The sequence below is a fragment of the Nicotiana sylvestris genome, chromosome 2 (genome assembly GCF_000393655.2).
Source record: "Nicotiana sylvestris chromosome 2, ASM39365v2, whole genome shotgun sequence".
In the NCBI taxonomy this organism is placed as follows: domain Eukaryota; kingdom Viridiplantae; phylum Streptophyta; class Magnoliopsida; order Solanales; family Solanaceae; genus Nicotiana; species Nicotiana sylvestris.
The window spans coordinates 139,840,727-139,858,098 of NC_091058.1; the positions used below are offsets into that span (position 1 = coordinate 139,840,727).

The window sequence follows — 17,372 nt, forward strand, 5'->3', positions numbered from 1 at the left end:
CATGAGATAACAGACTGAAATAAAAGATAGAGGAGACGTCGGGCCTGCGGACGCCTGCAAGGCTACCTCGGTGTCTCACTGGACTGAAGGTTGGCTCCCGCGCTACTGCTGCTATCCAAGACCTGGATCTGTGCAAAAGAGCACAAAGTGTAGTATCAGCACAACCGACCCCATGTGCTGGTAAGTGTCCAACCTAACCTCGGCGAAGTAGTGACGAGGCTAGGACCAGACTCCAAATAAACCTGTGTAGTTCATATATATATATATATATATATATATATATATATACAGCGGGAAAAGATACAGGAATAACCAATCAATGCGGGTAGGGGAAACATGCTGTGGGGGTGAATATAGTTCCGAATAGAAAGGCATCAAGTAAGTAAGGAAATAACATAATTAGAATATCAACAAGGAAGCAGAAATCAACAATTTGCACGGCATCACCCTTCGTGCTTTTACTCTCGTTCTCACCAAAACAATACACGGCATCACCCTTCGTGTTTTACGCTCTTCCTCACCCAAACAATAATCACAAGGCAAATAGGGTAAGGAAATCTAATACCTCGAAATATTCAAATAACAGCAGGTAATGAAAGAAACAACATAACTCGGATATCAACAAGGAAATCAGAAATCAACAAATCCACGGCATCACCCTTCGTGCTTTTACTCTCTTTCCTCACCATATAATCAATAAAATCGGCACGGAATGGTATATCGTGCGGCATGACATCAAACTTAGTGCTTTACACTCTTTCCTCACCAAATAATCATTAAATATCTATACGGAATGGTACATCGTACGGTACGACATCACCTTTCGTGCTTTACACTCTTTCCTCACAATAACAAACAATGCACAGTATCACCCTCCGTGCTTTATCGCTCTTCCTCACCCAAACAACAATCACAAACAAGGGGCAAGGGATTAAACAAATAATAATAATAGAAATTCCGGCAAGGGAATACAATTAAACAGCTAAGTCCCGGCACTGGAACAATATCAATAAATCTCTAACACCCCGGCAAGGGAGATAATCAACAAAGCAACAAACATCCCGGCAAGAGAACAATTCAATAACTCTTTCTCTTTCTTTCACTTCTTACTTTATAACTCACTTTACCACTTGAGCCAATGCTCCAAAGGGTTTCATTTTTCTCATATACTTTCACAATTCGTATTACCACTTGAGCCAATGCTTCTCGAAGTTCAAAGATCACAATTTCTTTCACATGCTTTCTAAAACATATAGAAATCATCATTTAGGCAAGAAAGATACCACAAGATCACAATATTCGCAATATAAAGACTCACGGTCATGCTAGACACCAACGTATAGATACTCGTCACCATACCTATACGTCGTACTCGACAATTAGCACATAGCAAATAAGACTCAACTCTCAATCCCTCAATCTAAGGTTAGACCAAACACTTACCTCGAAGCTTTGAACACCACTCAAGCCTCAATTATAGCTTTACCCCCTTGATTCCACCACAAATCTGCTCGAATCTAGTCAAAAGTTACTTAATTACATCAATAAGTGCTAAATGAATCAACCCCAATGCATGCAAATGAGTTTTCCCAAAGTTTTACCCAAAAAGTCAAAAATCACCCCCGGGCCCACGTGGTCGAAACCCGAGGTTCGGACCAAAATCCGATTACTCATTTCCCCACGAATCCAAATGTATAATTTGTTTTCAAATTCGACCCCAAAATGAGGTCTAAATCAAGAAAAAAATCAAAAAGCTCTAACTCTACCCAAATCCCCAATTTTCTACCCTAAATTACATGTTTTAGGATTAGGAATTCATGAGATGCTGAAGGAAATGGAAGGAAACAAGCAAGGATTACTAACCAACGAAGTCTTTGGTGAAAGATAGCTTCAATGGACACCTAAGGACCTTGGAGAAGAAGGAGTTCTTGAAAACTTAATGAAATCCCGTAGCTACTGTTTCTGAAAATTAAAATATAACTTGGCGAAATTGCCCTTCGCGTTCGTGCTAGGCTGGTTGCGTTCGCGAAGGGTAGGGCTTAAAAGAACATCGCGTTCGCGGAAGAAGGCACGTGAACACGGAGAGCAAAATGGTGAGGCCCTGAAATTGGTCTATGCGAACGCGGAAAGAGGCACGTGAACGCGAAGAGGAAATCCTGCAAAGCTATACGAACACGAGTAGGCTTACCCGAACACGATGAAGAAAAGGAGACTCAGCTCTCAGAGTTAAATAACCCTACGCGAACGCGAGGGTAGGGACGCGAACGCGAAGGAGGAAAAATTAGAGCATCGCGAACGCGAGAGGAACAATGCGAACGCGTAGAAGAAACTGGGTTTGCAACAACTGCAGCAAATCTGCAATTTTTCAAAGTTTGAAATCACTCTGAAACACTCCCGAGCCCTCGGGGCTCCTAGCCAAATACATGCACTAACTCAACAATATTCTACGAACTTAACCGTGCGATCAAATCACCAAAATAACATCAAAACAATGAATCAAACCTCAAAATCACTAGTTTATCTTCAAACTTCATAAACTTTCAAATTTAGAGTTTTAAGTCCGAAACACGTCAAACGACGTCCAATTCAACCAAACTTCACAGACATATCTTAAACCACATATAAGACCTGTACCGGGCGCCAGAACCAAAATACGGGCCCGATACCAACACGTTTTAACCAATTTTCATTTCAATTTTCTTTATAAATTTCAGAAAAACAATTTTACTCAAAAATTCATTTCTCGGGCTTGGGACCTCGGAATTCGATTCCGGGCATACGCCCAAGTCCCATATTTTCCTATGGACCCTCTAGGACCGTCAAATCACAGGTCCGAGTCAGTTTAACCAAAATGTTGACCGGAGTCAAATTTACTCATTTTAATATTAAATTTTAACATTTTTCACAGAATTTCATATTTAAGCTTTCCGGCTACACGCCCGGACTGCGCACGCAAATCAAGGCGACTAAAAATGAGGGTTTCAAGGCCTCAGAAGCACAAAATAGGTAAGAAAACAGGTGATGACCCCTTTGGGTCGTCACATTCTCCACCTCTAAAACAACCGTTTGTCCTCGAACGGACAAAAGAAAGAAGTACATGGCGAGGAATAGATGGGGATAACGGCTCCGCATATCGGACTAAGACACTCAGGTTGATGCCTTAGGAGACTGACCTCTCCACTGAACACGAACAAAAGGGAAACTCTTGGATCTCAACTGACGAACATGCCGGCCTAGAATAGCTTCCAGCTCCTCCTCATAAGACAAATCCTTGTCTAACTGGATAGTGCTGAAATCTAACACGTGGGATGGATCGCCGTGATATTTTCGGAGCATGGACGCATGAAAAACTGGATGCACGACTGATAAGCTAGGCGGCAATGCAAGTCTATAAGCCACCTCTCCCACTCGATCAAGAATCTCAAACGGACCAATGAACCTAGGGTTAAGCTTGCCCTTCTTCCCGAATCTCATCATGCCCTTCATAGGCGACACTCGGAGCAATACCCGCTCACCAACCATGAATGCCACATCTCGAACCTTGCGGTCTGCATAACTCTTTTGCCTAGACTGGGTTATACGAAGCCTATCCTGAATGATCCTGACCTTGTCCAAGGCCTCCTGAACCAAATCTGTACCCAACAACCGAGCCTCTCCCGGCTCAAACCATCCAACCGAAGATCGACACCGCCTACCATATAAAGCCTCATAAGGAGCCATCTGGATACTCGACTGGTAGCTGTTGTTGTTGGCAAACTCTGCTAAAGGCAAGAACTGATCCCACGAACCTCCAAAGTCAATAACACAAGCTCGGAGCATATCCTCCAATATCTGAATAGTCCGCTCGGACTGCCCGTCCGTCTGAGGATGAAATGTTGTACTCAACTCAACTTGGGTTCCCAACTCTCGCTGAATTGCTCTCCAGAAATGCAAAGTAAACTACGTACGTCGGTTCGAAATGATGGATACCGGCACACCATGAAGGCGAACAATCTCCCGGATATAGATCTCAACTAACCTCTCGGATGAATAAGAGACTGCCACAAGAATGAAATGCGCTGACTTGGTCAGCCTATCAACAATGACCCAAACTGCATAGAACTTCTTCCGAGTCAACGGAAGTCCAGTAACGAAGTCCATAGTGATCCGCTACCACTTCCACTCGGGAAGCTCAATCCTCTGAAACAGTCAACCAGGCCTCTGATGCTCGTACTTAACCTGCTGACAATTCAAACACCGTGCCACATATGCCACAATATCCTTCTTCATTCTACACCACTAATAATGCTGCCGCAAATCCTAATACATCTTCGCGGCGCCCGGATGAATAGAGTACCGGGAACTATGGGCCTCCTCTAAAATCAACTCTCGAAGCCCATCCACATTAGGCATACAAACTCTCCCCTGCAGTCTCAAAACTCCATCAGCATCTAAGGTAACCTGCTTGGCACCTCCACGCTGCACCGTGTCTCTAAGGACACACAAATGGAGATCATCAAATTGTCGATCATGGATACGCTCCAATAATGAAGAACGAGTGACTGTGCAAGATAATACCCGACTAGGCTCAGAAATATCCAACCTAACGAATCGAATGGCTAAGGCCTGAACATCCAAAGCAAGCGGCCTCTAACTGACCGGAATAAAAGCAAGACTGCCCATACTAGCTGACTCCCTACTCAAAGCATCGACCACCACATTGGCCTTCCCCGGGTGATATAAAATAGTGATATCATAATCCTTCAACAACTCCAACCACCTCCTCTGCCTCAAATTCAACTCCTTTTGCTTGAACAAGTACTGAAGACTCTTGTGATCAGTGAACACCTCACACGCCACGCCATACAGATAGTGCCTCAAAATCTTCAATGCGTGAACAATGGCTGCCAACTCCAAATCATGCACTGGATAGTTCTTCTCATGAATCTTCAACTGCCTCGAAGCATAAGCAATGACCTTGCCATCCGGCATCAACACTGCACTAAGCCCAATACGTGAAGCATCACAATAGACTGTATAAGGCCTTGAACCTGTGGGCAAAGCCAATACCGATGTCGTAGTCAGAGATATATTGAGCCTCTGAAAGCTCCCCTCACACTCGTCCGACCATATGAACTGGGCACCCTTCTGGGTCAACCTGGTCATTGGGGCTACAATAGATGAGAACCCCTCCGCGAACCGACGATAGTAGCCTGCCAACCCCAAGAAACTCCGAATCTCTGTAGCTGATGCTGGTCTAGGCCAGTTCTTGACTGCCTTAATCTTCTTCAGGTCAACCTGAATACCCTCTGTTGATATGATATGACCCAGGAATGCAACTGAACTCAACCAGAACTCACACTTCGAGAACTTTGCATATACTTATTATTGACGGTGACCTTGTTCAACTACCGGTAATCAATGCACATTCTCATTGAACCATCCTTTTTCTTGACAAACAACACCGGCACACCCCAAGGTGAAATGCTGGGTCTAATGAAACCCTTCTCAAGCAAGTCTTGTAACTGCTCCTTCAACTCTTTCAACTCTGGCGGGGCCATGCGATATGGCGGAATAGAAATGGGCTGAGTTCCCGGAACCAAATCGATGCAGAAATCAATATCCCTATCGGGTGGCATACCTGGAAGGTCTGAAGGGAGAACATCAGGAAACTCACGAACCACGAGCACCGAATCAACAAAGGGAACCTCAGCACTAGAATCGCGAACATAAGCAAAATAGGCCAAACACCCCTTCTCGACCATACACCGAGCCTTCACGTATGAGATAATACTTCGGGTAGAATGACCAGGAGTCCCTCTCCACTCTAAACGGGGCAAATACGGTAAGGCTAAGGTCACAGTCTTGGCGTGTGAGTCCAAGATGGCGTGGTACGGGGATAACCAGTCCATCCCTAATATAACATCAAAGTCGACCATGTCTAACAACAACAAATCAACACGGGTTTCAAGACCCCCAATCACCACAATACAGGAATGATGAACTCGATCGACCACAATAGAATCACCCACCGGTGTAGACACATGAACAAGAATACTCAATAAATCACTAGGCATGACCAGGTACGGTACAAAATAAGATGACACATACGAATACGTAGACACTAGATCAAATAGCACTGAAGCATCTCTATCACAAACCAAAATGGTACCTGTCATGACTGCATCTGAAGCCTCAGCCTCGGGCCTAGCTGGAAGGGCGTAACATCGGGGCTGTGCCCCACCACCCTGAACCACCTCTCTGGGATGGCCTGCTGCTGGCTGGCCTCCATCTTTGGCGGCCTGATCTCCACCTCTAGGACCTTTACCTCCACCTCTAGGACCTCTACCCCCACCTCTAATTGGCTGGGCGGGCTGTGGAACGCCTGGTGCCTATACCATAGCACGAGAACCCTGATGCTGAGAGCTACCTGGTGCTCGAGGGCAAAACTTGGCAATGTGACCGGTATCATCACAAGTGTAACAAGCCCTCGGCTGCTGAAGCTGCTGGCCCTGTCGACCTGAATGACCACCTCGGAAACTCTGAAGCGGCGATGCACTGATGGGAGCTGGTGGTGCACTGTAAGGTTGCTGATCAGAATAGTGCGTCTGAGAACCACGACCACCTGAAGTACCTTGAGAGACCTGGAGAGCTGACTTAAAGGGCCTAGGAGGATGGCCTCTACCATATGAATCTCTACCTCCACACGAGGTACCACTGAATCTGCCTAAATGACGGGGCCTCTTATCTGACCCATGACCACCTCCCTTTGACAGAAGCATCTTAACTCTACGGGCCAGATTGGCTGCCTCCTAGAAAGTGATCTCGCTCCCGGCCTCCTTGGCCATCTGAAGATGAATCGGCTGAATAAGACCATTAATAAACCTCCTCACCCTCTCTCTCTCGGTGGGAAGTATGACAAGAACATGGCGTGCTAGATCGATGAACCTGGTCTCATACTGGGTGACCATCATGGAACCCTGCTGGAGGCGCTCAAACTGCCTCCGAAAGGCCTCTCTTTGAGTCACAGGGAGAAACTTCTCCAAAAACAACGTTGTGAACTACTCCCAAGTCAAAGATGGAGAACCGGCTGGTCTAGCTAAGCAATATCCCTCCACCAAGTCTTGGCGGATCTAGACAGACGAAAGGTAGCAAAATCAACTACATTGGTCTCAACGATCCCCATGTTCCAAAGAACCTCGTGACAAGTATCCAGATAATCCTGGGGATCCTCAGTAGATGCACCGCTGAATGTAGAAGTGAAGAGCTTGGTGAACCTATCCAGCCTCTACAAAGCATCGGCGGACATAACCGCTCCATCGCCAGTCTGAGCTACTACACCCAGATGAACTTCCACAGTTGGTTGAACCGCTGGAACCTGAACTTGGGGAACTACCTGCTCTGGAGTGCGCGTAGCAGGAGTCTGAGCCCCTCCTCCAGCCTGAGAAGTGGCTGGTGTTACGGGAAGCAAACCCGCCCGGGTGACACTCTCCATGAGGCCCACCAATCAGACTAGCGCGTCCTGAATAACTGGGGTGGCAATGAACCCCTCTGGGACCTAAGCTGGGCCTACCAGAACTGCTAGGGCCGGAACCTCCTCCTCAAAATCAACCTGAGGCTCCGCCACTGGTGATGCTGCTCGGGGCTGAGCTATGCCCCTACCTCGACCTCTAGCACGACCTCAGGCTCGCCCTCTGCCCCTGATGGAAGCTGCTGCTGGGGGCTCGGGCTGCTGAGCGGTAGATGAGAAAGCGCGTGTTCTTACCATCTACGAAAGAATAGAGTAGAAATTCAATCAGTATTTGAGAAACAAAACCGCACGACAGGAAAGAACAAATGTGAAGTTTTCCTAACTCCTTAGCCTCTGAGGGATAAATACAGAGGTCTCCGTATAGGTCCCTCAGACTCTACTAAGTTTGTCTATGAGTTCTGATACCTATGTAACCTAGAGCTCTAATACCAACTTGTCACGACCCGGATTTTCCACCCTCAGGAGTCGTGATGGCGCCTACTAATGTGAGCTAGGCAAGCCAATTCTTAACTGTTACTTCATTAAAAAATTACTTCTTTTGACAATTATCAGTAATATCATGAAAACAATGGAATTAAATAAATATGCGGAAGACATAAATTAAAGAAACTGAACAATAATGCGGAAATCAACATATGCCTCTACCCAAGAACTGATGTCACATTACTCACGAACTTCTAAAAGTACTAAATACAACCGTTTGAAAAAAGAATATAAATTGTTTGTCTCAGAAACATGAGATAACATACTGAAATAAAAGATAGAGGAGACGCCGGGCCTGCGGACACCTGTAAGGCTACCTCGGTGTCTCACTGGACTGAAGGCTGGCTCCCGCACTACTACTTCTATCCAAGACCCGGATTTATGCAAAAGAGCACAGAGTGTAGTATCAGCACAACTGACCCCATGTGTTGGTAAGTGTCTAGCCTAATCTCGGCGAAGTAGTGACGGCTAGGACTAGAATCCAAATAAACCTGTGCAGTTCATATATATAAATATACAGCGGGAAAAAATACAGGAATAACCAGTCAATGCGAGTAGGGGAAACATGATGTGGGGGTGAATATAGTTCCGAATAGAAAGGCATCAAGTAAGGAAGGAAACAACATAACTAGAATATCAACAAGAAAGCAAAAAGCAACAATTTGTACGACATCACCCTTCGTGCTTTTACTCTCGTTCCCACCAAAACAATACACGACATCACCATTTGTGCTTTACGCTCTTCCTCACCCAAACAACAATCACAAGGCAAATAGGGTAAGGAAATCTAATACCTCGAAATAATCAAATAACAGCAGGTAATGAAAGAAACAACAAAACTCGGATATCAACAAGGAAATCAGAAATCAACAAATGCACGACATCACCCTTCGTGCTTTTACTCTCTTTCCTCACCATATAATCAATAAAATCGACACGGGATGGTATATCATGCGGCACGGCATCACACTTCATGCTTTACACTCTTTCCTCACCAAATAATCAATAAATCTGTACGGAATGGTACATCGTACGGTATGACATCACCTTTCGTGCTTTACACTTTTTCCTCACAATAACAAACAATGCACGGTATCACCCTTCGTGCTTTATCGCTCTTCCTCATCCAAACAACAATCACAAACAAGGGGCAAGGGATTAAACAAATAATAATAATAGAAATCCCGGCAAGGGAATACAATTAAACAGCTAAGAACCGGCAAGGGAACAATATCAATAAATCTCAACACCTCGGCAAGGGAGATAATCAACAAAGCAACAAGAATCCCGGCAAGGGAACAATTCAATAACTCTTTATCTTTCTTTCACTTCTTACTTTATAACTCACTTTACCACTTGAGCCAATGCTCCAAAGGGTTTCATTTTTCTCATATACTTTCACAATTCGTATTACCACTTGAGCCAATGCTTCTCGAAGTTCAAAGATCACAATTTCTTTCACATGCTTTCTACAACATATAGAAATCATCATTTAGGCATGAAAGATACCACAAGATCAAAATATCCGCAATATAAAGACTCACGGTCATGCTAGAAACCAACGTATAGATACTCGTCACCATGCCTATACGTCGTACTTGACAATTAGCACGTAGCAAATAAGACTCAACTCCTAATCCCTCAAGCTAATGTTAGACCAAACACTTACCTCGAAGCTTTGAACACCACTCAAGCCTCAATTATAGCTTCACCCCCTTGATTCCACCACAATCTGCTCGAATCTAATCACAAGTTACTTAATTACATCAATAAGTGCTAAATGAATCAACCCCAATGCATGCAAATGAGTTTTCCCAAAGTTTTACCCAAAAAGTCAAAAATCACCCCTGGACCCACGTGGTCGAAACCCGAGGTTCGGACCAAAACCCGATTACCCATTTTCCCACGAATCCAAATGTATAATTTGTTTTCAAATTCGACCCCAAAATGAGGTCTAAATCAAGAAAAAATCAAAAAGCCCTAACTCTACCCAAATCCCCAATTTTCTACCCTAAATTACATGTTTTAGGTTTAGGAATTCATGAGATGTTGAAGAAAATAGAAGGAAACAAGCAAGGATTACTAACCCACGAAGTCTTTGGTGAAGGATAGCTTCAATGGACGCCTAAGGACCTTGGAGAAGAAGGAGTTCGTGAAAATTTAATGAAATCCCGTAGCTACTGTTTCTGAAAATTAAAAATATAACTAGGCAAAATTGCCCTTCGCGTTCGCGAAGGGTAGGGCTTAACAGACTATCGCATTCGCGGAAGGAGGCACACGAATGCAGAGAGTAAAATGGTGAGGCCCTGAAATTGGTCTATGCGAACGCGGAAAGAGGCACGCAAACACGAAGAGGAAATCCTGCAAAGCTACGCGAAAGCGAGTAGGCTTACGCGAACGCGATGAAAAAAAGGAGACTCAGCCCTCAGAGTCAAATAACACTACGTGAACGCGAGGGTAGGGACGCGAACGCGAAGGAGGAGAAATTAGAGCATCGCGAACGCAAGAGGAACAATTCAAACGCGTAGAAGAAACTGGGTCTGCAACAGCTGAAGCAAATCTGCAATTTTTCTAAGTTTGAAACCACTACGAAGCACTCCCAAGCCCTCGGAGCTCCTAGCCAAACACATGCACTAACTCAACAACATTCTACGAACTTAACCGTGCGATCAAATAGCCAAAATAACATCAAAATAACGAATCAAACCTCAAAATCACTAGTTTTTCTTCAAACTTCATAAATTTTCAAATTTAGAGTTGTAAGTCCGAAACACGTCAAACGACGTCCAATTTCAACCAAACTTCACAGAAATATCTTAAACCACATATAAGACCTGTACCGGGTGCCGCAACAAAAATAAAGGCCCGATACCAACACGTTCTAACCAATTTTCATTTCAATTTTTTTTATAAATTTCAGAAAAATAATTTTACTCAAAAATTCATATCTCGGGCTTGGGACCTCGGAATTCGATTCCGGGCATACGCCCAAGTCCCATATTTTCCTACGGACCCTCCGGGACCGTCAAATCACGGATTCAAGTCCGTTTACCCAAAATATTGACCGGAGTCAAATTTACTCGTTTTAATATCAAATTTTAGCATTTTTCATAGAATTTCATATTTAAGCTTTCCGGCTATACGCCTGGACTACACACGCAAATCGAGGCAACTAAAAATGAGATTTTTAAGGCCTTGGAAGCATGAAATGGGTAAGAAAACAGGTAATGACCCCTTTGGGTCGTCACAAGAATATTTACAACATATACAAAATGTCATTTCCACTTTATGTGAATGTCTTTAAAAAAGTTTAGTGACATATCTTTTACAACATAGCAAAATGTCGCATTAAATGTTTGACACTTAAATTAATATCGGTATCCTATTTTTTAGAATGTAAATAATAATGCTTTGTTTAGTTTCATCATGAACACATTTACATTTACAAATATCAACTTATATAACAAATATGAAATAAATTTAAAACAAATATCTTTTAGCACAATAACCAAAGAATAAAGTAGCAATATAAAACGTACTTAGTACAAGATAAATAATGTCAAATCAAATGATTTGTTCTCATGTAAAACTTAAATCTAACTAAATAATAAAAGATAGTAATTTCAATGTGTAAGTACTTTAAGATCACTCCTAATTCGAATTAATTTTCCTCAACTTCTAGACTAAATCTTATAAAACCAACTCTCCACCGGCAAGCTTTTCACTTCCAGTAATTGACATCACTTCCTTCAAGAATGTTGCAGAAGAGGTCACAAGAAAAAAAAAGAATTATCCCTTTATAATAAAGTGAATTCTTTCCTTCTCTAAAATAATTGGAATACAAAAAATAATAACATATTCAAGTTCTAAAAGAGAAACAAATTGATAATGAATGTAATACTAGCAACTGAAGAGAAAAAGAAACATACAACATAAATCAAAAAATCCAAGAAAGTAAAAAAATCGCCCAAACCGAACAATTGAAATGTTGTAGTAATATCATAATGCAGTTGATGATATTTTTTTTGGTTGTGGGGGGATGTGAGAGGAAGGGAGAAAATATAACTCCACCCGATGGAGGTTCTGCAAAATTTAAATAAATATAAACACGATCAGGCCTAAAAAGCAAAATACAAGTAAGCACACATAAAGCTACTTTCCCAAGAAAGGTTGAAACAAAATCTAAATGAGATAGCTCACTTAGGAGAATCTATTTACCTCTACGATAATAATGAATTTTCTGTAACAAATGCTATATTAATAGTCAATAATGCACATTCATATCAGAGTTCAACATCGATTTTGTACTAGAAAAATGGTGTTCAATAAAAACCACAATTTCACCCTTTACCAAGGAAAAAACAAATGCTCAGCTATTCTCCATTCATCTTGCACTTAAGAAAATCATTCCTTACTCTTTTAATTTTTAATTTTCTTTGAAACTGAGGCAAAAACAGGGTGGGAGAGGGGAGGGTTAAATTCTGAAATATTAGTTTCCGTAAATGGTATATTGAGATGAAAACTAATGAATGTTATATAAGTTTTGCAAACTATAATATGAAGGGTTTCTCCCTTTGAAAAGGAGGAACAAGAACCTTGTAATTTTTTTAAAATTACCCGCTTCTTTTTCTTTGTGCCAACTTCACTAACTCCAGTCTTCTTGATTATGTTAATCTGAGAAGAAATATTAGATTGGTTACTCTGTAGTTTACAAAATTTATAACTTAGAAAATTGTGAATACAAGATATATAAAAACAGGACAAAAGTCATATAATAATTTTTATTTCCTAATATGATGGCGTTTCAATCATAGATCTTTATTTCCCTCATCTAGGTAAGAGTTTTCAACTTACTCTTTCTTCCAGGTTCTACAAACGGCTAAATATCTTGTGTAGGAGGGTAAAATCATGCTTGATGGGAATCTTATTAATTAACAAAAAGAAAAAAAGAAGCTAACTTCTTCACAGCTGCAACAAGAATGCCACCATCATTGTCAAACATTAGTTTAAAAATGGAACTCCATCCTTAAGTGTAAGCTGGAGAAGAGCCTCAAGAGTTGCGATGCTTTTTCATAAGAACATGCATCAAAGATGAGAAAGCTCTTCAACCTTTCCAAGGAAGATGATATCAGGAAGTATGTCAATACCTACCACCAAAATTTCACTACCAAAAATGGAAAAAAGGCAAGGAAAGCTCATAAGATTTAGTTGCTTGTGACTAGGACAAAAACACAGATTATTTCTCAGCAACTCTCCACACAGACTCCTCAATTGTGATTCATCGGTTCGATATACTTCAATATTCAATCAACCCAACAATACTTATTGCTAAAATAATCATTCTAACTATTGTTTGTAAAGCACTAAAAACTAAATTTCAACCATTATTATTGCTCATTGGCTCAACTGCTGGTTCATTATTGTACACTTTGTGAATCTTGATCAACTCTTCATAAACAGCTTCACTTTCAATTAGAAATACTCATAATCGTTTTTACTGGAAAATACTCATAATCGTTTTTGAGAGGACATAACAGCTTCACTCTCAATTAGAAATACTCATAATCATTTTTACTGGAAAATACTCATAATCGTTTTTGAGAGGACATACTCATAATCGTTTTTACTGGAAAATAGCCTCTATACTTTAAAATGCTATTTTGAAGCTTTACGTAACTGAAGCGAAAATTGACATAGCTAAAACTATACTCTTCAAAAGTATGCAGAAAAATATATAGTTAAATGAGTTTACGAACTCGCCATCTTTGTGTGAACAAGTGAAACAGGTGATAGTGATTGTTGGTGATCGTCCATTGAGTTATCAGAAACCTATCACAAAAGAGGAAAATTATTACAACTAAAAGAAAACTAAATTACAAGATTATCTTAAATACAATAAATTTTTGCTAAAGAGCATAATATTTTTTACCTGCTTATCACCACATAATTTCCTATTTGAGCCAATAATAATACCCAAAGATTCTAGATATGCCTTTATACCCAGCTTTACTTTATCGTCTATTTTTGCATCCATATCCTTTGTTGCTTCTAACATTTTTGCCCCATCACTTTTATTTCTTCTTTTTCTCCCTCTTCTCTATTTCTTCTTTTGCTTCAGCCAATTTTTCTTCCATCGCAATTCTCATAGCGGAGGTAGCTTTTTCAACTTCTATCTCAACTCTTCTATCAAAATCTCTTTGCTAAGCCTGAGATCGCTTATATGCAGGGCCATAAACAAAACTTGGAGCTGCTCCTTTTCCTAAATTTTGAACATTTTCATGAGTGTTTGGTCCCATAACCTGTGCATACACATCATTGGGAGCACTTTCAGGGACATTTAACTCAGGATACACCTTAGCAAGTTCACCCTCTTCTTTCTTTTGGAAAGAAAAGGCAAAACAATGAAAAGTTAATAAAATTTTATATTGGAAAAAAAGTAGTTTATATTCATAAAGAATATGAATTTACCATAGTTTCATTAGCTATCTCATTTACTGGTTGTTTATTCTTTCTCATATGTGTTTCTTTGAATACCTTGATACGACTTGGTTTTACACCATTCTTCTTTGTCATCAGTTTAAATAGTAAAAATTTTATAGCAAATATATTCAAGAAAATAAGTATTGATATATAAATTGCAGAAAGCTTATAGTAAATATGGCATATATCATCTATAATTTGAGAATGACTTATAGTAAATATGGCATACTAGATCTTTTTGCTCCAAAAGAAATTTAGAAAAAGAACACAATTGGCTAATTGCATACTTAAGTACCAAAGTTAATTTCCAAAAACAATTAACAATTTGCTGTTGAAAAATAGTCAAAACATTAAACAACAGTGAAACATTCAATTTCTTTTTCCTAGATAAGAAATGAACTACTGAAAAGTCTTTACAATTAGAATCTTCACCCAACTAACATCTCTTTCTTATTTCTTTTTTCCTTTTTTGGTCAAAAAAAGTAATTGTACATGACACTCTTAAATAACATTTAAATAATCCTGGACAAATTACATTGTAGTATATCCATAGTGTAAAGTACAACACTTCAATTATTAACAACCAGAAATAGTGGAGCGCAACACACAGAATAAGCGTGTTATACACTCAGTTATACAGAATAAGTACCTAGGAAATTTTCTGTTTCATATGAATCATTTCTTGATTTACCAGATCGGATAGCTTGTCCTTCATTTTATGGCCAATTTTGAGGTGGTTGAGGCATTGCCGCACCGCCCATTTGTTCTTCTTGTTGCTCCAAAAAATCAGGCAGAAGCATTTCTTGACTGGAATTTCTCTGTTTTTTTCTTGCCATCACAACAAAGTTGCTCAAAAACTATAGTTCCTGTAAAATTAAAAAATATTTTCTACTATCCAGACGTATAAAATAATATCAAACTAGCACGTCAAACAAAAAGACATATACGCATGTGAGATTTAAACAACTAAAAAGCATAATAAGAATTCTCGAACTCGATGATCTATGTTTAATAACAATCTTTACTAAAATAGTGACAAAAATAATAAAAGTAACTAAGATATGTCATCTTCTTCATCATATGTTTCAATACTTTCCAAAGTAAGTGGGTCAATTTCTATTCCCGGCAACCTTCTCTAACCCATTTAATATCCTCTTCATTTTCAAACCAATCTAACAATCGATATCTAAAAGATATTTTGTATAAAGTGACATAACTGTATAGACCGCAGAAACTTTTACTTGATAAATTAATATTAATATATTTATTAAAAACAGCAAAATGAGGTACTCCTCACAAGATTAACACCAAACTTTTTCTCTCTCTCTCACACACAAAAGAAAAATACAAGATCCAATTTTTTCAACCAAAGCAGACAACAAAATAAATAACCAATATGTTACTATACAATAATCAACCCTTTAATCACCAAGAAACCAATAATTTAATTAATCTAAGCATAATCTACCATTAAATAATGAAAATCTTATATCCAACTTTATAAATGTACTAAACAACAAACGTCCAAAAATACACTGTTTGACCACCAAAAAAATCAAAATCAATCTACCAATCAATACCTAAAAGAGAAAATTATTAACCCAAATTCGAACAAATAAGAAAAAGAAAGAAATCTGTTAACCCAAATCCGAACAACCAAGAAAAATAAAGATATTTGTTAACTAAATTGGGTACCTTGAATTTATAGAAAACAAGCTTTGTGGATCTCAGCAGCAAAAGCCTCAGCGATTTTCATCTCCAAGTATCTATTATAGTACAGTGAAATGCAAAAGATTAGGTTTTTCGTATAAGGAAAAGATTTGGCGATAAGAATTTTGCTTCCCTCCTCCCAATTCTTAAATTAGGTTTTTCGTAGAATTCTAACTAAGGAAGAAAAACTAAATTTAAGAATTGGGAGGAGGGAAGCAAAATTCTTATCGCCAAAATCTTTTCCTTCTAAATCTCCGATACTTTCCATACATAGCTCCTTTTGAGTCTTGGGGAAGAGGGAGCAGACTTGAGAAAATTTGGCAAACCCAATTTGAGATTTTGACCCAAAATTGATTTTGAGATAAGAGAGGGGATGACTTATAGCCTGTTTGGCCAAGCCTTTTTTTTGGGCCAATAGTGTTTTTTTTTTTTGCTTTTGGCCAAAAATTGAGGTGTTTGGCCAAGCTTTTGGAAGGAAAAAAATGCTTTTGAGGAGAAGCAGAAGCAGTTTTGGAGAAGCAGAAAAAAATAGCTTCTCTCCAAAAGCACTTTTCTGAGAAACACTTTTGAGAAAAATACAATTAGAAGCAGTTTTCAAAAGCTTGGTCAAATACTAATTACTGCTCAAAAGTGTTTTTCAAATTAATTAGCCAAACACATACTCTTTCTCACCAAAAGCACTTTTTTAAAAAGTACTTTTGAGAAAAGAACTTCTCAAAATAAACTGCTTTTGGAAGCTTGGCCAAACGGGCTATTAATTAGCTTTCTCAATTGTGGTCAATAAATGTTTGGTTCCTTGGTTTCATATATATTTTTGTTTTTGTTTTTTAAATATTTCATCTTTAAATCCAACATCTAACAAGTAGTAGTAATATAATAATACATATTTTAACTAAACATTGATATTTTAATTAAAAATTTTAAATCGGCAAAATTTATTAAAAGGCGAGGCATATGGCGTGGGCATTTCACTGAATATCGGGGGAGGGGGGGGGGCGTAAGCCTCATCGATCTTTAAATTTTTTAGTTCAAGAAATCAAAATTTTTGCCGATTTAAAACTTTTAATTAAAATATTATATATATATGAGCAGAGATTTCCTTGGTGCTTGTAACTTTTTCTTCCACTCAAAAGTTCAGCTTGTCTTGTAGCACCACTAACACTATCTTTTGTCACATCTTCTTTTCTTT

The 17,372-nt window shown here is 39.6% G+C and overlaps 1 long non-coding RNA gene across 1 annotated transcript; it reads right to left on the bottom strand.

Annotated features, from left to right (window-relative positions):
• Positions 1–13,701: 13,701 nt before the first annotated feature.
• LOC138886404 (uncharacterized) lies at positions 13,702–16,311 on the bottom strand. The gene is made up of 4 exons (XR_011405125.1): positions 16,169–16,311; positions 15,123–15,339; positions 13,923–14,292; positions 13,702–13,822 (listed from the first exon to the last, which is right to left on the bottom strand). It is a non-coding gene; the product is annotated as an uncharacterized lncRNA (long non-coding RNA).
• Between the last annotated feature and the right edge of the window lie 1,061 nt (positions 16,312–17,372).